Here is a 19,249-nt window from a genome sequence, read left to right on the forward strand (position 1 = left end):
AACGTCTCTCCACATGCTCAGTTTTGAAAGATAAGTGTGTGTGAAAGCCGTCCTTCTCTTAGATTGTTGGGAACACAAAGTTTCTCTTCAGTTGCAAACTCCTCTCCATATATATATAAGGGGAGGTACTAGCTCCAACTCGGTTTTACTGTGAAAATTGCAGGACCTTCAAACCGGCACTAGGAAACAGACCGAGAAACCAGAGTAAAAGTTGCTCCTGCAACCCGTTCCCTTTGTGCTAGATGAACGAACGTCTCTCCACATGCTCAGTTCTGAGAGATAAGTGTGTGTGAAAGCCGTCCTTCACCTAGCTTGTTGGGAACACAAAGTTTCTCATCAGTTGCAAAATCCACTGCATAAATATATATGGGGAGGTACTAGCTCCAACACGGTTTTACAGTGAAAACTGCAGTAACTTCAAACCGGCACTAGGAAACAGACCGAGAAACCAGAGTAAAAGTTTCTCCTGCAACCCGTTCCCTTTGTGCTAGATGAACGTTCGTCTCTACACATGCTCAGTTCTGAGAGATAAGTGTGTGTGGAAGGCGACCTTCACCTAGCTTGTTGGGAACACAAAGTTTCTCTTCATTTCCAAACTCCACTGCATACATATATATGGGGAGGTACTAGCTCCAACTCGGTTTTACAGTGAAAACTGCAGGAACTTCAAACCAGCACTAGGAAACAGAATGAGAAACCAGAGTAAAAGTTTCTCCTGCAACCCTTTCCTTTTGTGCTAGATGAACGAACGTCTCTCCACATGCTGAGTTCTGAGAGATAAGTGTGTGTGAAAGCCGTCCTTCACCTAGATTGTTGGAAACAAAAAGTTTCTCTTCAGTTGCAAACTCCACTCCATAAATATATATGGGGAGGTACTAGCTCCAACTCGGTTTTAATGTGAAAACTGCAGAAACTTCAAACCGGCACTAGGAAACAGACCGAGAAACCAGAGTAAAAGTTTCTACTGCAACCCGTTCCCTTTGTGCTAGATGAACGAACGTCTCTCCACATGCTCAGTTCTGAGAGATAATTGTGTGTGAAAACCGAACTTAACCTAGCTTGTTGGGAACACAAAGTTTCTCTTCAGTTGCAAACTCCACTCCATACATATATATGGGGAGGTACTAGCTCCAACTCGGTTTTACAGTGAAAACTGCAGGAACTTCAAACCGGCACTAGGAAACAGACTGAGAAACCAGAGTAAAAGTTTCTCCTGCAACCCGTTCCTATGTGCTAGATGAATGAACGTCTCTCCACATGCTCAGTTCTGAGAGATAAGTGTGTGTGAAAGCCGTCCTTCACCTAGCTTGTTGGGAACACAAAGTTTCTCTTCAGTTGCAAACTCCACTCCATACATATATATGGGGAGGTACAAACTCCAACTCGGTTTTACAGTGAAAACTGCAGGAAATTCAAACCGGCACTAGGAAACAGACCGAGAAACCAGAGTAAAAGTTTCTCCTACAACCCGTTCCATTTGTGCTAAATGAACGAACGTCTCTCCACATGCTCAGTTCTGAGAGATAAATGTGTGTGGAAGCCGAAATTCACCTAGCTTGTTGGGAACACAAAGTTTCTCTTCAGTTGCCAACTCCACTCCATACATATATATGGGGAGGTACAAGCTCCAACCCTGTTTTACAGTGAAAACTGCAGGAACTTCAAACCGGCACTAGGAATCAGACCGAGAAACCAGAGTAAAAGTTTCTCCTGCAAACCGTTCCCATTGTGCTAGATGAACGAACGTCCCTCCACATGCTCAGTTTTGAAAGATAAGTGAGTGTGAAAGCCGTCCTTCTCCTAGATTGTTGGGAACACAAAGTTTCTCTACAGTTGCAAACTCCTCTCCATACATATATATGGGGAAGTACTAGCTCCAACTCGTTTTTACAGTGAAAAATGCAGGAACATCAAACCGGCACTAGGAAACAGACTGAGAAACCAGAGTAAAAGTTTCTCCTGCAAACCGTTCCCTTTGTGCTAGATGAACGAACGTCTTTCCACATGCTCAGTTCTGAGAGATAAGTGTGTGTGAAAGCCGTCCTTCACCTAGCGTGTTGGGAACACAAAGTTTCTCTTCAGTTGCAAAATCCACTCCATACATATTTATGGGGAGGTACTAGTTCCAACTCTGTTTTACAGTGAAAACTGCAGGAACTTCAAACAGGCACTAGGAAACAGACCGAGAAACCAGATTAAATGTTGCTCCTGCAACACGTTCCCTTTGTGCTAGATGAACGAACGTCTCTCCACATGCTCAGTTCTGAGAGATAAGTGTGTGTGAAAGCCGTCCTTCACCTAGCTTGTTGGGAACAAAAAGTTTCTCATCAGTTGCAAACTCCACTGCATAAATATATATGGGGAGATACTAGCTCCAACACGGTTTTACAGTGAAAACTGCATTAACTTCAAACCGGCACTAGGAAACAGACCGAGAAACCACAGTAAAAGTTTCTCCTGCAACCTGTTCCCTTTGTGCTTGGATAAAGAACGTCTCTACACATGCTCATTTCTGAGAGATAAGTGTGTGTGTAAGGCGACCTTCACCTAGCTTGTTGGGAACACAAAGTTTCTCTTCAGTTCCAAACTCCACTGCATACATATATATGGGGAGGTACTAGCTCCAACTCGGTTTTACAGTGAAAATTGCAGGAACTTCAAACCGGCACTAGGAAACATACCGAGAAACCAGAGTAAAAGTTCCTCCTGCAACCCTTTCGTTTTGTGCTAGATGAACGAACGTCTCTCCACATGCTGAGTTCTGAGAGATAAGTGTGTGTGAAAGCCGTCCTTCACCTAGATTGTTGGGAACACAAAGTTTCTCTTCAGTTGCAAACTCCACTCCATAAATATATATGGGGAGGTACTAGCTCCAACACGCTTTTAATGTGAAAACTGCAGAAAATTCAAACCGGCACTAGGAAACTCACCGAGAAAACAGAGTAAAATTTTCTACTGCAACCCGTTCCATTTGTGCTAGATGAACGAACGTCTCTCCACATGCTCAGTTCTGAGAGATAATTGTGTGTGAAAGCCGAACTTCACCTAGCTTGTTGGGAACACAAAGTTTCTCTTCAGTTGCAAACTCCACTCCGTACATATATATGGGGAGGTACTAGCTCCAACTCGGTTTTACAGTGAAAACTGCAGGAACTTCAAACCGGCAATAGGAAATAGACCGAGAAACCAGCTTAAAAGTTTCACCTGCAACCCGTTCCCTATTTGCTAGATGAACGAACGTCTCTCCACATGCTCAGTTCTGAGAGATAAGTGTGTGTGAAAGCCGTCCTTCACATAGCTTGTTGGGAACACAAAGTTTCTCTTCAGTTGCAAATTCCACTCCATACATATATATAGGGAGGTACTAGTTCCAACTCGGTTTTACAGTGAAAACTGCAGGAACTTCAAACCGGCACTAGGAAACAGAACGAGAAACCAGAGTAAAAGTTTCTCCTGCAACCCTTTCCATTTGTGCTAGATGAACGAACGTCTCTCCACATGCTCAGTTCTGAGAGATAAGTGTGTGTGGAAGCCGACCTTCACCTAGCTTGTTGGGAACACAAAGTTTCTCTTCAGTTTCCAACTCCACTCCATACATATACATGGGTAGGTACAAGCTCCAACTCGGTTTTACAGTGAAAATTGCAGGAACTTCAAACCGGCACTAGGAAACAGACCGAGAAACCAGAGTAAAAATTTCTCCTGCAAACAGTTCTCATTGTGCTAGATGAACGAACGTCTCTCCACATGCTCAGTTCTGAGAGATAAGTGTGTGTGAAAGCCGTCCTTCACCTAGATTGTTTGGAACACAAAGTTTCTCTTCAGTTGCACAATCCACACCATACATATATATGGGGAGGTACTAGCTCCAACTCGGTTTTACTGCGAAAACTGCAGAAATTTCAAACCGGCACTAGGAAACACACTGAGAAACCAGAGTAAAAGTTTCACCTGCAACACGTTCCCTTTTTGCTAGATGAACGAACGTCTCTCCACATGCTCAATTCTGAGAGATAAGTTTGTGTGAAAGCCGTCCTTCACCTAACATGTTGGGAACACAAACTTTCTCTTCATTTGCAAACTCCACAGCATACATATATATGGGGAGGTACTAGCTCCAACTCGGTTTTACAGTGAAAACTGCAGGAACTTCAAACCGGCACTAGGAAACAGACTGAGAAACCAGAGTAAAATTTCCCCCGCAACCCGTTCCCTTTGTGCTAGATGAACGAACGTCTCTCCACATGCTCAGTTTTGAAAGATAAGTGTGTGTGAAAGCCGTCCTTCTCTTAGATTGTTGGGAACACAAAGTTTCTCTTCAGTTGCAAACTCCTCTCCATACATATATAAGGGGAGGTACTAGCTCCAACTCGGTTTTACTGTGAAAATTGCAGGAAGTTCAAACCGGCACTAGGAAACAGACTGAGAAACCAGAGTAAAAGTTTCTCCTGCAAACCGTTCCCTTTTTGCTAGATGACCGAACGTCTCTCCACATGCTCAGTTCTGAGAGATAAGTGTGTGTGAAAGCCGTCCTTCACCAAGCTTGTTGGGAACACAAAGTTTCTCTTCAGTTGTAAACTCCACTGCATACATATATATGGGGAGGTACTAGCTCCAACTCGGTTTTACAGTGAAAAATGCAGGAACTTCAAACCGGCACTTGGAAACAGACTGAGAAACCAGAGTAAAAGTTTCTCCTGCAAACCGTTCCCTTTGTGCTAGATGAACGAACGTCTTTCCACATGCTCAGTTCTGAGAGATAAGTGTGTGTGAAAGCCTTCCTTCACCTAGCGTGTTGGGAACACAAAATTTCTCTTCAGTTGCAAACTCCATTCCATACATATATATGGGGAGGTACTAGCTCCAACTCTGTTTTACAGTGAAAACTGCAGGACCTTCAAACCGGCACTAGGAAACAGACCGAGAAACCAGAGTAAAAGTTGCTCCTGCAACCCGTTCCCTTTGTGCTAGATGAACGAACGTCTCTCCACATGCTCAGTTCTGAGAGATAAGTGTGTGTGAAAGCCGTCCTTCACCTAGCTTGTTGGGAACACAAAGTTTCTCATCAGTTGCAAAATCCACTGCATAAATATATATGGGGAGGTACTAGCTCCAACACGGTTTTACAGTGAAAACTGCAGTAACTTCAAACCGGCACTAGGAAACAGACCGAGAAACCAGAGTAAAAGTTTCTCCTGCAACCCGTTCCCTTTGTGCTAGATGAACGTTCGTCTCTACACATGCTCAGTTCTGAGAGATAAGTGTGTGTGGAAGGCGACCTTCACGTAGCTTGTTGGGAACACAAAGTTTCTCTTCATTTCCAAACTCCACTGCATACATATATATGGGGAGGTACTAGCTCCAACTCGGTTTTACAGTGAAAACTGCAGGAACTTCAAACCGGCACTAGGAAACAGACCGAGAAACCAGAGTAAAAGTTTCTCCTGCAACCCTTTCCTTTTGTGCTAGATGAACGAACGTCTCTCCACATGCTGAGTTCTGAGAGATAAGTGTGTGTGAAAGCCGTCCTTCACCTAGATTGTTGGAAACACAAAGTTTCTCTTCAGTTGCAAACTCCACTCCATAAATATATATGGGGAGGTACTAGCTCCAACTCGGTTTTAATGTGAAAACTGCAGAAACTTCAAACCGGCACTAGGAAACAGACCGAGAAACCAGAGTAAAAGTTTCTACTGCAACCCGTTCCCTTTGTGCTAGATGAACGAACGTCTCTCCACATGCTCAGTTCTGAGAGATAATTGTGTGTTAAAACCGAACTTAACCTAGCTTGTTGGGAACACAAAGTTTCTCTTCAGTTGCAAACTCCACTCCATACATATATATGGGGAGGTACTAGCTCCAACTCGGTTTTACAGTGAAAACTGCAGGAACTTCAAACCGGCACTAGGAAACAGACTGAGAAACCAGAGTAAAAGTTTCTCCTGCAACCCGTTCCTATGTGCTAGATGAATGAACGTCTCTCCACATGCTCAGTTCTGAGAGATAAGTGTGTGTGAAAGCCGTCCTTCACCTAGCTTGTTGGGAACACAAAGTTTCTCTTCAGTTGCAAACTCCACTCCATACATATATATGGGGAGGTACAAACTCCAACTCGGTTTTACAGTGAAAACTGCAGGAAATTCAAACCGGCACTAGGAAACAGACCGAGAAACCAGAGTAAAAGTTTCTCCTACAACCCGTTCCATTTGTGCTAAATGAACGAACGTCTCTCCACATGCTCAGTTCTGAGAAATAAATGTGTGTGGAAGCCGAAATTCACCTAGCTTGTTGGGAACACAAAGTTTCTCTTCAGTTGCCAACTCCACTCCATACATATATATGGGGAGGTACAAGCTCCAACCCTGTTTTACAGTGAAAACTGCAGGAACTTCAAACCGGCACTAGGAATCAGACCGAGAAACCAGAGTAAAAGTTTCTCCTGCAAACCGTTCCCATTGTGCTAGATGAACGAACGTCTCTCCACATGCTCAGTTTTGAAAGATAAGTGAGTGTGAAAGCCGTCCTTCTCCTAGATTGTTGGGAACACAAAGTTTCTCTACAGTTGCAAACTCCTCTCCATACATATATATGGGGAGGTACTAGCTCCAACTCGTTTTTACAGTGAAAAATGCAGGAACATCAAACCGGCACTAGGAAACAGACTGAGAAACCAGAGTAAAAGTTTCTCCTGCAAACCGTTCCCTTTGTGCTAGATGAACGAACGTCTTTCCACATGCTCAGTTCTGAGAGATAAGTGTGTGTGAAAGCCGTCCTTCACCTAGCGTGTTGGGAACACAAAGTTTCTCTTCAGTTGCAAAATCCACTCCATACATATTTATGGGGAGGTACTAGTTCCAACTCTGTTTTACAGTGAAAACTGCAGGAACTTCAAACAGGCACTAGGAAACAGACCGAGAAACCAGATTAAATGTTGCTCCTGCAACACGTTCCCTTTGTGCTAGATGAACGAACGTCTCTCCACATGCTCAGTTCTGAGAGATAAGTGTGTGTGAAAGCCGTCCTTCACCTAGCTTGTTGGGAACAAAAAGTTTCTCATCAGTTGCAAACTCCACTGCATAAATATATATGGGGAGGTACTAGCTCCAACACGGTTTTACAGTGAAAACTGCAGGAACTTAAAACCGGCACTAGGAAACAGACCGAGAAACCACAGTAAAAGTTTCTCCTGCAACCTGTTCCCTTTGTGCTTGGATAAAGAACGTCTCTACACATGCTCATTTCTGAGAGATAAGTGTGTGTGTAAGGCGACCTTCACCTAGCTTGTTGGGAACACAAAGTTTCTCTTCAGTTCCAAACTCCACTGCATACATATATATGGGGAGGTACTAGCTCCAACTCGGTTTTACAGTGAAAATTGCAGGAACTTCAAACCGGCACTAGGAAACATACCGAGAAACCAGAGTAAAAGTTCCTCCTGCAACCCTTTCCTTTTGTGCTAGATGAACGAACGTCTCTCCACATGCTGAGTTCTGAGAGATAAGTGTGTGTGAAAGCCGTCCTTCACCTAGATTGTTGGGAACACAAAGTTTCTCTTCAGTTGCAAACTCCACTCCATAAATATATATGGGGAGGTACTAGCTCCAACTCGCTTTTAATGTGAAAACTGCAGAAAATTCAAACCGGCACTAGGAAACTCACCGAGAAAACAGAGTAAAATTTTCTACTGCAACCCGTTCCATTTGTGCTAGATGAACGAACGTCTCTCCACATGCTCAGTTCTGAGAGATAATTGTGTGTGAAAGCCGAACTTCACCTAGCTTGTTGGGAACACAAAGTTTCTCTTCAGTTGCAAACTCCAATCCGTACATATATATGGGGAGGTACTAGCTCCAACTCGGTTTTACAGTGAAAACTGCAGGAACTTCAAACCGGCAATAGGAAATAGACCGAGAAACCAGCTTAAAAGTTTCACCTGCAACCCGTTCCCTATTTGCTAGATGAACGAACGTCTCTCCACATGCTCAGTTCTGAGAGATAAGTGTGTGTGAAAGCCGTCCTTCACATAGCTTGTTGGGAACACAAAGTTTCTCTTCAGTTGCAAATTCCACTCCATACATATATATAGGGAGGTACTAGCACCAACTCGGTTTTACAGTGAAAACTGCAGGAACTTCAAACCGGCACTAGGAAACAGAACGAGAAACCAGAGTAAAAGTTTCTCCTGCAACCCTTTCCATTTGTGCTAGATGAACGAACGTCTCTCCACATGCTCAGTTCTGAGAGATAAGTGTGTGTGGAAGCCGACCTTCACCTAGCTTGTTGGGAACACAAAGTTTCTCTTCAGTTTCCAACTCCACTCCATACATATACATGGGTAGGTACAAGCTCCAACTCGGTTTTACAGTGAAAATTGCAGGAACTTCAAACCGGCACTAGGAAACAGACCGAGAAACCAGAGTAAAAATTTCTCCTGCAAACAGTTCCCATTGTGCTAGATGAACGAACGTCTCTCCACATGCTCAGTTCTGAGAGATAAGTGTGTGTGAAAGCCGTCCTTCACCTAGATTGTTTGGAACACAAAGTTTCTCTTCAGTTGCAAACTCCACACCATACATATATATGGGGAGGTACTAGCTCCAACTCGGTTTTACTGCGAAAACTGCAGAAATTTCAAACCGGCACTAGGAAACACACTGAGAAACCAGAGTAAAAGTTTCACCTGCAACACGTTCCCTTTTTGCTAGATGAACGAACGTCTCTCCACATGCTCAATTCTGAGAGATAAGTTTGTGTGAAAGCCGTCCTTCACCTAACATGTTGGGAACACAAACTTTCTCTTCATTTGCAAACTCCACAGCATACATATATATGGGGAGGTACTAGCTCCAACTCGGTTTTACAGTGAAAACTGCAGGAACTTCAAACCGGCACTAGGAAACAGACTGAGAAACCAGAGTAAAATTTCCCCCGCAACCCGTTTCCTTTGTGCTAGATGAACGAACGTCTCTCCACATGCTCAGTTTTGAAAGATAAGTGTGTGTGAAAGCCGTCCTTCTCTTAGATTGTTGGGAACACAAAGTTTCTCTTCAGTTGCAAACTCCTCTCCATACATATATAAGGGGAGGTACTAGCTCCAACTCGGTTTTACTGTGAAAATTGCAGGAACTTCAAACCGGCACTAGGAAACAGACTGAGAAACCAGAGTAAAAGTTTCTCCTGCAAACCGTTCCCTTTTTGCTAGATGACCGAACGTCTCTCCACATGCTCAGTTCTGAGAGATAAGTGTGTGTGAAAGCCGTCCTTCACCAAGCTTGTTGGGAACACAAAGTTTCTCTTCAGTTGCAAACTCCACTGCATACATATATATGGGGAGGTACTAGCTCCAACTCGGTTTTACAGTGAAAAATGCAGGAACTTCAAACCGGCACTTGGAAACAGACTGAGAAACCAGAGTAAAAGTTTCTCCTGCAAACCGTTCCCTTTGTGCTAGATGAACGAACGTCTTTCCACATGCTCAGTTCTGAGAGATAAGTGTGTGTGAAAGCCTTCCTTCACCTAGCGTGTTGGGAACACAAAATTTCTCTTCAGTTGCAAACTCCATTCCATACATATATATGGGGAGGTACTAGCTCCAACTCTGTTTTACAGTGAAAACTGCAGGACCTTCAAACCGGCACTAGGAAACAGACCGAGAAACCAGAGTAAAAGTTGCTCCTGCAACCCGTTCCCTTTGTGCTAGATGAACGAACGTCTCTCCACATGCTCAGTTCTGAGAGATAAGTGTGTGTGAAAGCCGTCCTTCACCTAGCTTGTTGGGAACACAAAGTTTCTCATCAGTTGCAAAATCCACTGCATAAATATATATGGGGAGGTACTAGCTCCAACACGGTTTTACAGTGAAAACTGCAGTAACTTCAAACCGGCACTAGGAAACAGACCGAGAAACCAGAGTAAAAGTTTCTCCTGCAACCCGTTCCCTTTGTGCTAGATGAACGTTCGTCTCTACACATGCTCAGTTCTGAGAGATAAGTGTGTGTGGAAGGCGACCTTCACCTAGCTTGTTGGGAACACAAAGTTTCTCTTCATTTCCAAACTCCACTGCATACATATATATGGGGAGGTACTAGCTCCAACTCGGTTTTACAGTGAAAACTGCAGGAACTTCAAACCGGCACTAGGAAACAGACCGAGAAACCAGAGTAAAAGTTTCTCCTGCAACCCTTTCCTTTTGTGCTAGATGAACGAACGTCTCTCCACATGCTGAGTTCTGAGAGATAAGTGTGTGTGAAAGCCGTCCTTCACCTAGATTGTTGGAAACACAAAGTTTCTCTTCAGTTGCAAACTCCACTCCATAAATATATATGGGGAGGTACTAGCTCCAACTCGGTTTTAATGTGAAAACTGCAGAAACTTCAAACCGGCACTAGGAAACAGACCGAGAAACCAGAGTAAAAGTTTCTACTGCAACCCGTTCCCTTTGTGCTAGATGAACGAACGTCTCTCCACATGCTCAGTTCTGAGAGATAATTGTGTGTGAAAACCGAACTTAACCTAGCTTGTTGGGAACACAAAGTTTCTCTTCAGTTGCAAACTCCACTCCATACATATATATGGGGAGGTACTAGCTCCAACTCGGTTTTACAGTGAAAACTGCAGGAACTTCAAACCGGCACTAGGAAACAGACTGAGAAACCAGAGTAAAAGTTTCTCCTGCAACCCGTTCCTATGTGCTAGATGAATGAACGTCTCTCCACATGCTCAGTTCTGAGAGATAAGTGTGTGTGAAAGCCGTCCTTCACCTAGCTTGTTGGGAACACAAAGTTTCTCTTCAGTTGCAAACTCCACTCCATACATATATATGGGGAGGTACAAATTCCAACTCGGTTTTACTGTGAAAACTGCAGGAACTTCAAACCGGCACTAGGAAACAGACCGAGAAACCAGAGTAAAAGTTTCTCCTACAACCCGTTCCATTTGTGCTAAATGAACGAACGTCTCTCCACATGCTCAGTTCTGAGAGATAAATGTGTGTGGAAGCCGAAATTCACCTAGCTTGTTGGGAACACAAAGTTTCTCTTCAGTTGCCAACTCCACTCCATACATATATATGGGGAGGTACAAGCTCCAACCCTGTTTTACAGTGAAAACTGCAGGAACTTCAAACCGGCACTAGGAATCAGACCGAGAAACCAGAGTAAAAGTTTCTCCTGCAAACCGTTCCCATTGTGCTAGATGAACGAACGTCTCTCCACATGCTCAGTTTTGAAAGATAAGTGAGTGTGAAAGCCGTCCTTCTCCTAGATTGTTGGGAACACAAAGTTTCTCTACAGTTGCAAACACCTCTCCATACATATATATGGGGAGGTACTAGCTCCAACTCGTTTTTACAGTGAAAAATGCAGGAACATCAAACCGGCACTAGGAAACAGACTGAGAAACCAGAGTAAAAGTTTCTCCTGCAAACCGTTCCCTTTGTGCTAGATGAACGAACGTCTTTCCACATGCTCAGTTCTGAGAGATAAGTGTGTGTGAAAGCCGTCCTTCACCTAGCGTGTTGGGAACACAAAGTTTCTCTTCAGTTGCAAAATCCACTCCATACATATTTATGGGGAGGTACTAGTTCCAACTCTGTTTTACAGTGAAAACTGCAGGAACTTCAAACAGGCACTAGGAAACAGACCGAGAAACCAGATTAAATGTTGCTCCTGCAACACGTTCCCTTTGTGTTAGATGAACGAACGTCTCTCCACATGCTCAGTTCTGAGAGATAAGTGTGTGTGAAAGCCGTCCTTCACCTAGCTTGTTGGGAACAAAAAGTTTCTCATCAGTTGCAAACTCCACTGCATAAATATATATGGGGAGGTACTAGCTCCAACACGGTTTTACAGTGAAAACTGCAGGAACTTAAAACCAGCACTAGGAAACAGACCGAGAAACCACAGTAAAAGTTTCTCCTGCAACCTGTTCCCTTTGTGCTTGGATAAAGAACGTCTCTACACATGCTCATTTCTGAGAGATAAGTGTGTGTGTAAGGCGACCTTCACCTAGCTTGTTGGGAACACAAAGTTTCTCTTCAGTTCCAAACTCCACTGCATACATATATATGGGGAGGTACTAGCTCCAACTCGGTTTTACAGTGAAAATTGCAGGAACTTCAAACCGGCACTAGGAAACATACCGAGAAACCAGAGTAAAAGTTCCTCCTGCAACCCTTTCCTTTTGTGCTAGATGAACGAACGTCTCTCCACATGCTGAGTTCTGAGAGATAAGTGTGTGTGAAAGCCGTCCTTCACCTAGATTGTTGGGAACACAAAGTTTCTCTTCAGTTGCAAACTCCACTCCATAAATATATATGGGGAGGTACTAGCTCCAACTCGCTTTTAATGTGAAAACTGCAGAAAATTCAAACCGGCACTAGGAAACTCACCGAGAACACAGAGTAAAATTTTCTACTGCAACCCGTTCCATTTGTGCTAGATGAACGAACGTCTCTCCACATGCTCAGTTCTGAGAGATAATTGTGTGTGAAAGCCGAACTTCACCTAGCTTGTTGGGAACACAAAGTTTCTCTTCAGTTGCAAACTCCACTCCGTACATATATATGGGGAGGTACTAGCTCCAAGTCGGTTTTACAGTGAAAACTGCAGGAACTTCAAACCGGCAATAGGAAATAGACCGAGAAACCAGCTTAAAAGTTTCACCTGCAACCCGTTCCCTATTTGCTAGATGAACGAACGTCTCTCCACATGCTCAGTTCTGAGAGATAAGTGTGTGTGAAAGCCGTCCTTCACATAGCTTGTTGGGAACACAAAGTTTCTCTTCAGTTGCAAATTCCACTCCATACATATATATAGGGAGGTACTAGCTCCAACTCGGTTTTACAGTGAAAACTGCAGGAACTTCAAACCGGCACTAGGAAACAGAACGAGAAACCAGAGTAAAAGTTTCTCCTGCAACCCTTTCCATTTGTGCTAGATGAACGAACGTCTCTCCACATGCTCAGTTCTGAGAGATAAGTGTGTGTGGAAGCCGACCTTCACCTAGCTTGTTGGGAACACAAAGTTTCTCTTCAGTTTCCAACTCCACTCCATACATATACATGGGTAGGTACAAGCTCCAACTCGGTTTTACAGTGAAAATTGCAGGAACTTCAAACCGGCACTAGGAAACAGACCGAGAAACCAGAGTAAAAATTTCTCCTGCAAACAGTTCCCATTGTGCTAGATGAACGAACGTCTCTCCACATGCTCAGTTCTGAGAGATAAGTGTGTGTGAAAGCCGTCCTTCACCTAGATTGTTTGGAACACAAAGTTTCTCTTCAGTTGCAAACTCCACACCATACATATATATGGGGAGGTACTAGCTCCAACTCGGTTTTACTGCGAAAACTGCAGAAATTTCAAACAGGCACTAGGAAACACACTGAGAAACCAGAGTAAAAGTTTCACCTGCAACACGTTCCCTTTTTGCTAGATGAACGAACGTCTCTCCACATGCTCAATTCTGAGAGATAAGTTTGTGTGAAAGCCGTCCTTCACCTAACATGTTGGGAACACAAACTTTCTCTTCATTTGCAAACTCCACAGCATACATATATATGGGGAGGTACTAGCTCCAACTCGGTTTTACAGTGAAAACTGCAGGAACTTCAAACCGGCACTAGGAAACAGACTGAGAAACCAGAGTAAAATTTCCCCCGCAACCCGTTCCCTTTGTGCTAGATGAACGAACGTCTCTCCACATGCTCACTTCTGAGAGATAAGTGTGTGTGAAAGCCGCCCTTCACCTAGCTGGATTGGAACACAAAGTTTCTCTTCAGTTGCAAACTCCACTCCATACATATATATGGGGAGGTACTAGCTCCAACTCGGTTTTACAGTGAAAACTGCAGGAACTTCAAACCGGCACTAGGAAACAGACTGAGAAACCAGAGTAAAAGTTTTTCCTGCAACCCGTTCCATTTGTGCTAGATGAACGAACGTCTTTCCACATGCTCAGTTCTGAGAGATTAGTGTGTGTGAAAGCCGACTTTCACCTAGCTTGTTGGGAACACAAAGTTTATCTTCAGTTGCAAACTCCACTCCATACATATATATGGGGAGGTTCTAGCTCCAACTCGGTTTTACAGTGAAAAACGCATTAACTTCAAACCGGCATTAAGAAATAGACCGAGAAATCAGCTTAAAGTTTCTCCTGCAACCCGTTCCCTTTTTGCTAGATGAACGAACGTCTCTCCACATGCTCAGTTCTGAGAGATAAGTGTATGTGAAACCCGTCCTTCACCTAGCTTGTTGGGAACACAAAGTTTCTCTTCAATTGCAAACTCCACTCCATACATATATATGGGGAGGTACTAGCTCCAACTCCGTTTTACAGTGAAAACTGCACGAACTTCAAACCGACACTAGGATACAGAACGAGAAACCAGAGTAAAAGTTTCTCCTGCAACCCGTTCCATTTGTGCTAGATGAACGAACGTCTCTCCACATGCTCAGTTCTGAGAGATATTTGTGTGTGGAAGCCGACCTTCACCTAGCTTGTTGGGAACACAAAGTTTCTCTTCAGTTGCCAACCCCACTCCATACATATACATGGGTAGGTACAAGCTCCAACTCGGTTTTACAGTGAAAACTGCAGGAACTTCAAACCGGCACTAGGAAACAGACCGAGAAACCAGAGTAAAAGTTTATCCTGCAACCCGTTCCCATTTTGCTAGATGAACGAACGTCTTTCCACATGCTCAGTTCTGAGAGATAAGTGTGTGTGAAAGCCGTCCTTCACCTAGCGTGTTGGGAACACAAAGTTTCTCTTCAGTTGCAAAATCCACTCCATACATATTTATGGGGAGGTACTAGTTCCAACTCTGTTTTACAGTGAAAACTGCAGGAACTTCAAACAGTCACTAGGAAACAGACCGAGAAACCAGATTAAATGTTGCTCCTGCAACACGTTCCATTTGTGCTAGATGAACGAACGTCTCTCCACATGCTCAGTTCTGAGAGATAAGTGTGTGTGAAAGCCGTCCTTCACCTAGCTTGTTGGGAACAAAAAGTTTCTCATCAGTTGCAAACTCCACTGCATAAATATATATGGGGAGGTACTAGCTCCAACACGGTTTTACAGTGAAAACTGCAGGAACTTAAAACCAGCACTAGGAAACAGACCGAGAAACCACAGTAAAAGTTTCTCCTGCAACCTGTTCCCTTTGTGCTTGGATAAAGAACTTCTCTACACATGCTCATTTCTGAGAGATAAGTGTGTGTGTAAGGCGACCTTCACCTAGCTTGTTGGGAACACAAAGTTTCTCTTCAGTTCCAAACTCCACTGCATACATATATATGGGGAGGTACTAGCTCCAACTCGGTTTTACAGTGAAAATTGCAGGAACTTCAAACCGGCACTAGGAAACATACCGAGAAACCAGAGTAAAAGTTCCTCCTGCAACCCTTTCCTTTTGTGCTAGATGAACGAACGTCTCTCCACATGCTGAGTTCTGAGAGATAAGTGTGTGTGAAAGCCGTCCTTCACCTAGATTGTTGGGAACACAAAGTTTCTCTTCAGTTGCAAACTCCACTCCATAAATATATATGGGGAGGTACTAGCTCCAACTCGCTTTTAATGTGAAAACTGCAGAAAATTCAAACCGGCACTAGGAAACTCACCGAGAAAACAGAGTAAAATTTTCTACTGCAACCCGTTCCATTTGTGCTAGATGAACGAACGTCTCTCCACATGCTCAGTTCTGAGAGATAATTGTGTGTGAAAGCCGAACTTCACCTAGCTTGTTGGGAACACAAAGTTTCTCTTCAGTTGCAAACTCCACTCCGTACATATATATGGGGAGGTACTAGCTCCAACTCGGTTTTACAGTGAAAACTGCAGGAACTTCAAACCGGCAATAGGAAATAGACCGAGAAACCAGCTTAAAAGTTTCACCTGCAACCCGTTCCCTATTTGCTAGATGAACGAACGTCTCTCCACATGCTCAGTTCTGAGAGATAAGTGTGTGTGAAAGCCGTCCTTCACATAGCTTGTTGGGAACACAAAGTTTCTCTTCAGTTGCAAATTCCACTCCATACATATATATAGGGAGGTACTAGCTCCAACTCGGTTTTACAGTGAAAACTGCAGGAACTTCAAACCGGCACTAGGAAACAGAACGAGAAACCAGAGTAAAAGTTTCTCCTGCAACCCTTTCCATTTGTGCTAGATGAACGAACGTCTCTCCACATGCTCAGTTCTGAGAGATAAGTGTGTGTGGAAGCCGACCTTCACCTAGCTTGTTGGGAACACAAAGTTTCTCTTCAGTTTCCAACTCCACTCCATACATATACATGGGTAGGTACAAGCTCCAACTCGGTTTTACAGTGAAAATTGCAGGAACTTCAAACCGGCACTAGGAAACAGACCGAGAACCAGAGTAAAAATTTCTCCTGCAAACAGTTCCCATTGTGCTAGATGAACGAACGTCTCTCCACATGCTCAGTTCTGAGAGATAAGTGTGTGTGAAAGCCGTCCTTCACCTAGATTGTTTGGAACACAAAGTTTCTCTTCAGTTGCAAACTCCACACCATACATATATATGGGGAGGTACTAGCTCCAACTCGGTTTTACTGCGAAAACTGCAGAAATTTCAAACCGGCACTAGGAAACACACTGAGAAACCAGAGTAAAAGTTTCACCTGCAACACGTTCCCTTTTTGCTAAATGAACGAACGTCTCTCCACATGCTCAATTCTGAGAGATAAGTTTGTGTGAAAGCCGTCCTTCACCTAACATGTTGGGAACACAAACTTTCTCTTCATTTGCAAACTCCACAGCATACATATATATGGGGAGGTACTAGCTCCAACTCGGTTTTACAGTGAAAACTGCAGGAACTTCAAACCGGCACTAGGAAACAGACTGAGAAACCAGAGTAAAATTTCCCCCGCAACCCGTTCCCTTTGTGCTAGATGAACGAACGTCTCTCCACATGCTCACTTCTGAGAGATAAGTGTGTGTGAAAGCCGCCCTTCACCTAGCTGGATTGGAACACAAAGTTTCTCTTCAGTTGCAAACTCCACTCCATACATATATATGGGGAGGTACTAGCTCCAACTCGGTTTTACAGTGAAAACTGCAGGAACTTCAAACCGGCACTAGGAAACAGACTGAGAAACCAGAGTAAAAGTTTTTCCTGCAACCCGTTCCATTTGTGCTAGATGAACGAACGTCTTTCCACATGCTCAGTTCTGAGAGATTAGTGTGTGTGAAAGCCGACTTTCACCTAGCTTGTTGGGAACACAAAGTTACTCTTCAGTTGCAAACTCCACTCCATACATATATATGGGGAGGTTCTAGCTCCAACTCGGTTTTACAGTGAAAAACGCATTAACTTCAAACCGGCATTAAGAAATAGACCGAGAAATCAGCTTAAAGTTTCTCCTGCAACCCGTTCCCTTTTTGCTAGATGAAAGAACGTCTCTCCACATGCTCAGTTCTGAGAGATAAGTGTATGTGAAACCCGTCCTTCACCTAGCTTGTTGGGAACACAAAGTTTCTCTTCAATTGCAAACTCCAATCCATACATATATATGGGGAGGTACTAGCTCCAACTCCGTTTTACAGTGAAAACTGCACGAACTTCAAACCGACACTAGGATACAGAACGAGAAACCAGAGTAAAAGTTTCTCCTGCAACCCGTTCCATTTGTGCTAGATGAACGAACGTCTCTCCACATGCTCAGTTCTGAGAGATATTTGTGTGTGGAAGCCGACCTTCACCTAGCTTGTTGGGAACACAAAGTTTCTCTTCAGTTGCCAACCCCACTCCATACATATACATGGGTAGGTACAAGCTCCAACTCGGTTTTACAGTGAAAACTGCAGGAACTTCAAACCGGCACTAGGAAACAGACCGAGAAACCAGAGTAAAAGTTTCTCCTGCAACCCGTTCCCATTTTGCTAGATGAACGAACGTCTCTCCACATGCTCAGTTCTGAAAGATAAGTGTGTGTGAAAGCCGTCTTTCACCATGATTGTTGGGAACACAAAGTTTCTCTTCAGTTGCAAACTCCACACCATACATATATATGGGGAGGTACTAGCTCCAACTCGGTTTTACTGCGAAAACTGCAGGAACTTCAAACCGGCACTAGGAAACAGACTGAGAAACCAGAGTAAAAGTTTCTGCTGCAAACCGTTCCCTTTCTGCTAGATGAACGAACGTCTCTCCACATGCTCAATTCTGAGAGATAAGTGTGTGTGAAAGCCGTCCTTCACATAGCTTGTAGGGAACACAAAGATTCTCTTCATTTGCAAACTCCACAGCATACATATATATGGGGAGGTACTAGCTCCAACTCGGTTTTACCGTGAAAACTGCAGGAACTTCAAACCGGCACTAGGAAACAGACTGAGAAACCAGACTAAAAGTTTCCCCTGCAACCCGTTCCCTTTGTGCTAGATGAACGAACGTCTCTCCGCATGCTCAGTTCTGAGAGATAAGTGTGTGTGAAAGCCGTCCTTCACCTAGCTTGATGGGAACAAAAAGTTTCTCTTCAGTTGCAAACTCCACTCCATACATATATATGGGAAGGTACTAGCTCCAAATCGGTTTTACAGTGAAAAATGCAGGAACTTCAAACCGGCACTAGGAAAGAGACCGAGAAACCAGAGTAAAATTTCTCCTGCAACACGTTCCATTTTTGCTAGAAGAAAGAACTTCTCTCCACATGCTCATTTCTGAGAGATAAGTGTTTGTGAAAGCCGTGCTTCACCTAGCTTGTTCGGAACACAAAGTTTCTCTTCAGTTGCAAACTCCACTGCATACATATATATGGGAAGTACTAACTCCAACACGGTTTTACAGTGAAAACTGCAGGAACTTCAAACCGGCACTAGGAAACAGACAGAGAAACCAGAGTAAAAATTTCCCCTGCAACCCGTTCCCTTTGTGCTAGATGAACGAACGTCTCTCCACATGCTCAGTTCTGAGAGATAAGTGTGTGTGGAAGGCGACCTTCACCTAGCTTGTTGGGAACACAAAGTTTCTCTTCAGTTGCAAACTCCACTGCATACATATATATGGGGAGGTACTAGCTCCAATTCGGTTTTACAGTGAAAACTGCAGGAACTTCAAAACGGCACTAGGAAACAGACAGAGAAAACAGAGTTAAAATTTCTCCTGCAACCCGTTCCCTTTGTGCTAGATGAACGAACGTCTCTCCACATGCTCAGTTCTGAGAGATAATTGTGTGTGAAAGCCGAAATTCACCTAGCTTGTTGGGAACACAAAGTTTCTCTT

This window comes from Camelus bactrianus, chromosome 31 (genome assembly GCF_048773025.1).
Source record: "Camelus bactrianus isolate YW-2024 breed Bactrian camel chromosome 31, ASM4877302v1, whole genome shotgun sequence".
Classification (NCBI taxonomy): domain Eukaryota; kingdom Metazoa; phylum Chordata; class Mammalia; order Artiodactyla; family Camelidae; genus Camelus; species Camelus bactrianus.